At 39.0% G+C, this 7,511-nt stretch overlaps 1 non-coding gene across 1 annotated transcript; it reads left to right on the forward strand.

The window, feature by feature from the left end:
- The first annotated feature begins 6,677 nt into the window (after positions 1–6,677).
- On the forward strand, positions 6,678–6,784 carry LOC118606406. The gene has a single exon (XR_004952365.1). It is a non-coding gene; the product is annotated as a U6 spliceosomal RNA (small nuclear RNA).
- Positions 6,785–7,511: the final 727 nt, after the last annotated feature.

Below are 7,511 nucleotides of genomic sequence, written 5' to 3' on the forward strand. Positions count from 1 at the left end.
CCTCTTTTCATCTTTCCCTTCCCTCCCCACTCTCTTTCGGAAATAATGCAAGTTTCTCTCATCTGAGACAGCATATCTTTCTCTGAGGCATTGCTCTTGCACACCCACCCAGGGCTCTACCTGGAGCAACTTTAAAAGGATTGGTTCATAAACAAATGCAATAGGTTAAGATTTTAGTGAATGAAATGTTTTCCCTCTTGCCATAAAAGAAAAACAAACAAATGGGACTTGCAGAATGAACAAAAGACTTGAGATAACTGCTGTAGGTCTCTTTTAAGAGCATGAAATGAATAAAAGCTTTGGCTAGGAATTTGAAGGTTAGATCTGTGTTAGAAGTGTAAAGAGTGTAGCAGAAAATGGATTTTGCTAACTTCAGGAGAGAGGTGCAAGGTAGGTGTGTGTCCGTGCGTGTGTGTGTGCATGCACATGTATGTGCGTGCATGTGTGTGTGTTTATATTTACAGTTCTGTGAGTGAACTGAAGAAGAATGACTAACACCTTGGAAGCAGCTGCATATCACAGTGATACTGACCAAAGTATCAAAGTAGTCAAAAAATGAAGTGACTCACTCTGAAGAAGGATGGGAGGAAATTTTCTAGTTCTGCTTCCAAAGTGTGTTTCTTATGGGGTCAGGATGCTAAGAGGAGGGTTGCAGAACGAGGTGCACTGAAGGCGCCCTGCCCCCATTCCAGGGAGCCCTCACCCACAGCAACAACCTGCCCAGGCAGTAGCTGTGATGGGTTTCTTTTTAAAGCAATAATGAAAATTTGCCTTGTCTCTCACCTCTGTGACTTGGGTGTATTATTGAGTCTTGTGAAAACATCAAGAGGGATTCCAGGCTCCTACTTCATAATGTGAGAAGTAAAACAATATAAAACAGCCAAAGAAGTTATAGCCTGTTACTTGCCTGACACTTTCCATCTTCTTTCATAATATAACTCCCTGAATAAAGACCACATAGGGATGGCAGACCAGCCAGTTAGGAACTTACGACGCCACCCCCCCAATCTGGTGCAGACCTGAATAAGGTAATAACAAATGATGTTATCCAAAAGATCCCTCTGCCCAGAAGTTTCTGCCAATCTGCTGCAGACAACTGTCATAGCACATTAAGATTCCTGCTTGTAGGATGAAGTCTTTTCTCTCAAGGGCACTGGCTTCCCTTTCATTATACCAGACACCTACTCATCCTTCCTAGTTCAGCCTCAATGATGCGCCTTTCCCATGAGGCTTTCTCTGATCCCCGCTTCCATCTTCTTGCTCCCATCTCCCTCCAGCAGGGAACTGGCCATGCTGCTCTCTTAAGTATTCATCTTCTCCACTGGCTGCCAGCCGCAAGAGGCCAGAAACCTCATCCTTTCGATTTTGCATCCCCAGCACCATCCCCTGCAGTTAGTGCTCAATGGATGAAGAAATGAGTATGATGTAGACAAAAGGTCACCGAACTTGGAGTTAAGCGACCATGCTAAACAGTCTCCTTGGGGTCTTGGGCAAGAGACCCAATTTTGTTGAGCCTCGGTTTCCTCATCTGACAAGTTAGAAGAGCAATACCTCCTGCCCCTCACACCCATCCCAGGTTTATCAAGTGAAATAAGGTATTTGAAAATCTTTTAGCCAGAGCAGAGCTCTGAAAGAAGGAAATTTGAGGACACACTGGTCCAGCTCATTCATTTTACAAATGATAAAACTGAAACTCAGATGTTTCTTTTTTATTAAAATTCACCATTCTTAGTCCCAGCTTGTAGAGTCTCAACTGGAAGTAGGAATCTGTTAAGTTCATTTTCCTCAGGAGTTAATAATGGTTATTGAGAGCATGGGAGTATCTGTCCTAGAAATATTTGCATTTAAGGGATGCACAGTAGTGAGATTTCTTTCGGGTATCAGAGCAGACTAGTAGAGAAGCATTTTGGATGGGACAGTTTCCAAGTCTTTTCCAATTTGCATTGTGTAAATAGTTGCCTCTCTAGATACTATATCCTGCATTGATTGCTGGAGAAAAACTATATTAATGTTGATCTCCCACAAGTGCACCATACCCTAAAATCTGGAAGATTCACCTTTTTTAAATATGAAAACTAGAATGCTCATAAGTCACAAAAGAAGTAACATCTTAAATGAGATGAAAAAATAATCAACACATTGGAAAGAATCTTTAAATAGAAATGAAGGAATCAGAGGCCCACCCTAGCAAATTCTGTGAACTTGAGTAATTCAGGTTTTCTGAGCATTTCCCCACTCCAATATTTCGATACATTTGTGTGAGTGTGTGTGTGTGTGTGTGTGTGTGTGTGTACACGGATCAAAATTCAAAAGGTACTGTGGTATTATAGAAAATATATATTTGATCTTTGTGTCTCTTTTGTTAAATTTCTATTTCCACAAATGCCAGAGACACAGAAAATAGATAATTATTCTAAATCAGTGGGTCAGTAGCCAAAGTTTAGGTCATGGATTTGTTCTATAAACATACTTTGCTGTTTTGTAATGGTATTTCTATATAAGGTCCTTTGAGTTTATGATTTAACTCCTCCATGGAACTTGGACTCCTCCATAAAACTTTGGTGTACGGTCAAATAAAAAGAGAATATAATCATTTTTGAAAGAATCATTACCGGAAGCCAACTTCCTCTGGACTTTTCGGTTACAACATTTCTCACTCTGAATTCACTGTCTTACTGGTCTCATAGTTTTAAATATCATGCTTATGAATATCATCTCTACACTGATGGCTCCCAAATTGGTATCTCCAGCCCTGAGCTTTTCCCTGAACTCTTATTTCTTGAGATTTCCACTGGGAAGTCTAATGAGCATTTATCCTTAATATTTCCAAAACAGATTTTAAAATACTGATCTTCTCTCCAAATAGGGTAACCTCCAGTGTTCTATATCTTCGTGAATAATATCTTCAATCTCTTAGTTTTTTAGATCTCAAACTTTGGAATCTTCCTTGTCTCTTAGATGTAGCACTCACATGCTACATCTAAGCATCAGCAGATCATGTTACTTTTACCTCCAAAATGTACCCTACTCCAACCACTTGTCATCACCATCCTTGCCACCACTTAATAACTCAGCCATTAAAATGTCTCTCTGCTTTTGTTCTTGCTCCCTAACCCCAAGTCTATTCTCAGCACACAGCCAGAGTAATCCTTTGAAAATAAGAGAACCCCTACCTTAAAGAAACTCTCACAAGGAGACACATTCTAGAAATTTTATTGTTTGAGACAGAAAATTTGGAAATAATCGTCAATGGACAAATAAGTTGTGGCACATTCCTACAGTAGAGTACTGTTAAACAGGAGGAAAATGAGGTTGATCCATGTAGGAAGAATAGGAAGATCTTAAAAACATTTTGCCGTAAGAAAACAGCAATTTAAGAAAATGGTTGAATAAATTATGATGCATCTAAACAATGATAATGAGGAGGTAGAACAATATGTACTAAATGGAAAAAAAGTTCCAGATACATTGTGAAAAACCTGGTAGCAATATCTTTTTTGTCTAATTCAAATGTCTTTTAATAAAAGAAATACGTGTATGTGCTTAAATATATACAGAATATCTCCGGAAAGATACACAAGAAACTGATTAATTGTTTTCTCCTGGAGAATAGAACATGGGGGTTAAGAAGAAGGTGACATTTATTTTTTACTTCACACTCTTGGGTGCTGCAGAATTTTTATTATAAGCATACATATGTGTGTGCACATACACAGAGACACACGTACACATGTATATATGTTTTATTCTGGCACTTTAAGGTCACTTGGTGGGTTTATGTCTTTGTTTCATATATAGAACTTCATCTGGAGTTTTTATTGGTATGAAGAGTAAGATAAGGATACATTCTTCCAAATGACTGGCAGTTGTCCCAACCCCATGTTCTTACTAATCTATTTTTTCTCCGCTGATTCAAATGCCACCTTTATCACAACTGCATTTCTATTGCTACTATTTTCATTATTATCTTCCTCAGCATTTTTTTTATTCTGAAAATGTTTAACCTTTGGAAGATGAATTTTTCCAGAGAGGCCAGCAGAATCCTAAAGCAGGGAGCCCCAGTCTTCAGCCAGAGCAGCCAGCACACCACTGCTGGGATCGCCTAGCAGAAGACAGGAGCGTGATGAACACAAGTATCAGCCTTTCTATTTCCTGTGTTCTGCCCTGTGACATACAAATTTTTACACAAGGATGCAAGCCCTCACAACTGCAATGCCTAGACTTACAGTGTGCAGCTGACAACAGTCATGAGAAGGCCACTAATCTCTCTCAAATATCCCAAGGAGGGGTGAAGTCCGTGGCCTTAATAGGTGATTTTCACCTAGCACTCTGATGTCCAGTGCAGTGGAAGGACAAGATTTGGCATCAGGCTCAAGCCTCCTTGTGGCCCCCTTTAAGTGACCTTGAGCAAGATGCTGCAGTTTACCTAAGAATAGAAATTCTACTTCTCAGGGTTGTTTAAGGTTCAGCTGAGGCCATTTATGTAAACTGCTCTGTACAATATCTTGGGCAATATCTTAGGTAGTCGACAAATCTTCATTACACATTTTATGAAAAAAAGCCTAGATATTTAATTTTCAGACTCCATGAAACTATGGACAATATAAATTCTTTCATTTAAAGCACGGATTTAATGGCCATTCAGGGTAGGAGTTGTCCATCAGCTTCACATGATCTTCCCCACTTTTTATAGCAGGACATTCCTGCCAAATTTGCCCCATGAAGGTTGGCCGTTGTCATATAATAACACATGCATGCGAACAAAAGTTCAAACAGCGTGAAAGGCTATTCAATAAAACGAGCTCCCTGTGGCCCCGCTCATACTCTTCAGGGGTAGCCAACGGTGACAGTTGCCTTTGTCTCCTTGCGGAATTGTTTCCTGTGTGTATGCACATATGTATCTTGCCCTTTACACAAACGAGAGCAGTCCATACACACTCTACTGTACCTTGTTTTTTTAAAACTTTACATTACATCAACATGGAGTAATACCAAGTTAGATTATTTGGAAAATCTTAGAGACAAAAATGGGATAAAGGGTGGTTCAAGGCCCATCGGCATGTTTTTTAAACTCAACTAAATTACTAGTACAAAGAATTCTCCCTCGATATTATAAAAAAAAAAAAAAATCAAGCAAAATCAAGGTACATAATGTGTATACACTGCATCAATTATGTATTAATTTGTTTTAATAAAAACGTATCCCAAACTGTAAAGACTTTTGAGCATAATATTGGTCTTTTCCTTTAAAAAAAAAAGGGGGGGCATGGGGAGATACTTTATTTCTTTCTTAGCCATATTATTAATCCCGAGAAACTGTGCCCACCATGCGTATTGCCTGCCTCCATGCTTTCGACCCAGCTCTGTGGGTACATAACTGTGTGTTTAACAAGGACTCACCTGGGTTTTCTCTATAGTCATTTTGTGGGAAACTGCCTCAGAACCAGCATGTGGTTAGGATTATTCATCTCCCACTTAAATGCTACTGCGTAACCCTCCCCAGCTGGGAGGTGGGCTTAGTGCTCATAAGAGCTGATTTAAATGTCGAAGAAGGTTTGGAAAATTTCAGGTTCTACTGGGTTCTGAGCACTTCACTTCTGCCCAACATATTCAAAAGGCAAAGTCTTGCTCTGTTTCTCCTGCCCCTCCAAATAGGAAAGTTCTATCTGCATTCTGTGGTGCAATTGCACTGCAGAGAAACAATTTGGAAATTCCATACAATGAACCTATAACTGTAATGGTAACTGGAAGAGAATAGCAGCAATTGTGGGGTAGAAAATAATTGCCGTCTTCTGTTCCTGGTGACATTGCAGACTCAATACTCTGGACAACCCTCCTCCCCACAAAACAACTACACATGCTGGATGAAATTATTTAAGTGTTTTAATTTATTCAAATTTAAATGTATAACAAAATGTTAAATTGGAAGCTTTGAGTGAGATGCCAAGATATGATAAATATTAGACAAGGTATAACATAGATCAAGATGAAGATATTCAATACAGGTGGCCAGGAATACAAGCCATACTAAATTCACAAAACAGTCCAGTGACTTTACACCTGGAACCCCACTCAAGTGGGCTCGTGGAAAGTTTGCCTCGGTGAGAGCTGCTGCTACACTGTGAGGAACGATGGTACCGTCTCAGGAGTCTAGTAAGAGGAGCTTTCAGGAAACCTCTCTGAGAGCTCAATACGCATACCTGGAAATCATGAGACACAGCGAACAAGTGACTTAGGGCTGAGGAAGCTAACGGCAGAGGCTCTGGCTTTTGACCTGAGACAACAGGGAACAAAAAGGAGGTATGCTTGCATTGTGATGAACCTGCATCATAAAATTTATATAAAAATGCAAAGCACCCAGAATAGCCAAAAACCTTTGGGAAAAAAAAAGACAAAGTTGGGAGTTTGTACTGTCTGATTTCAAGAACTATTATAAAGTTCTAGCAATTAAGACAGTGTGCATTGTCTACAAGGATGTAATCGAGATGTCAGCCAGGCTGTGGTCTCATTCAAGGCTAAATTGGCAGAATTCAGTTTTTTTCAGTTGTAGGATTAAGTACTTCGATATTTTGTTGGCTGTTGGCCAGAGACTACCCTCAGCTCCTAAATGCCACCCACAGTTTCTTACCATGTGAGGTTCTCCAACAGGACCACTTGCTTCCTCAAAACCAGAAAGAGTACTCACTTTGGCAGCACATATACTAAAATTGCAACCCTACAGAGGAGATTAGCATAGCCCCTACACAAGGACGACATGCAAAATTGTGAAGCATTCCATATTTTTCAATATTGTATTGGAAGTGTTACCCACAGCAATAAGAAAAGAAAGAGAAATAAAAGGCATCCGAATTGAAAAGGAAGAAGTAAAACTCTCGTTATTTGCCAATGACATGATACTGTATAGAGAGAACCCTAAAGAGTCCACACACACACACACACACACACACACACACACACAATCTGTTAGAACTGATCAATGAATTCAGTAAGGTTGCAGGTTACAAAATAAATATTCAGAAGTCAGTGGCATTTTTATACACCAATGATGAACTTTCAGAAAGAGAAATTAAGAAAACAATCCTATTTACAATTACGTCAAAAACTATAAAATATCTGGGAATCAAATTAATGAAGAAAGTAAAAGACCTGTTTTCAGAAAATTATGTCATTGAAAAAAGAAACTAAGAAGATACAAATAAATAGAAGCATATACCTCGTTCATGGGTAAGAAGAAACAACATTGTTAAAATGGCCGTACTACCCAAAGCAACCTATAGATTCAATGCAATCCCTATAAAAATACCAATGATATTTTTCAAAAAACTAGAACAAATAATCCTAAAATTTACATGGAGCCATAAAAAACCCCAAATAGCAACGGCAATCTTGAGAAAAAAGAAGAAAGTATCACACTACTTGATATCAAACTATACTACAAGGCTACAGTAATCAAAACAGCATGGTACTGGCATAAAAACAGATACATTGATCAATAGAACAGGATAGAGAGC

The sequence above is a fragment of the Rousettus aegyptiacus genome, unplaced genomic scaffold (genome assembly GCF_014176215.1).
Source record: "Rousettus aegyptiacus isolate mRouAeg1 unplaced genomic scaffold, mRouAeg1.p scaffold_m13_p_1, whole genome shotgun sequence".
Taxonomy (NCBI): Eukaryota; Metazoa; Chordata; class Mammalia; order Chiroptera; family Pteropodidae; genus Rousettus; species Rousettus aegyptiacus.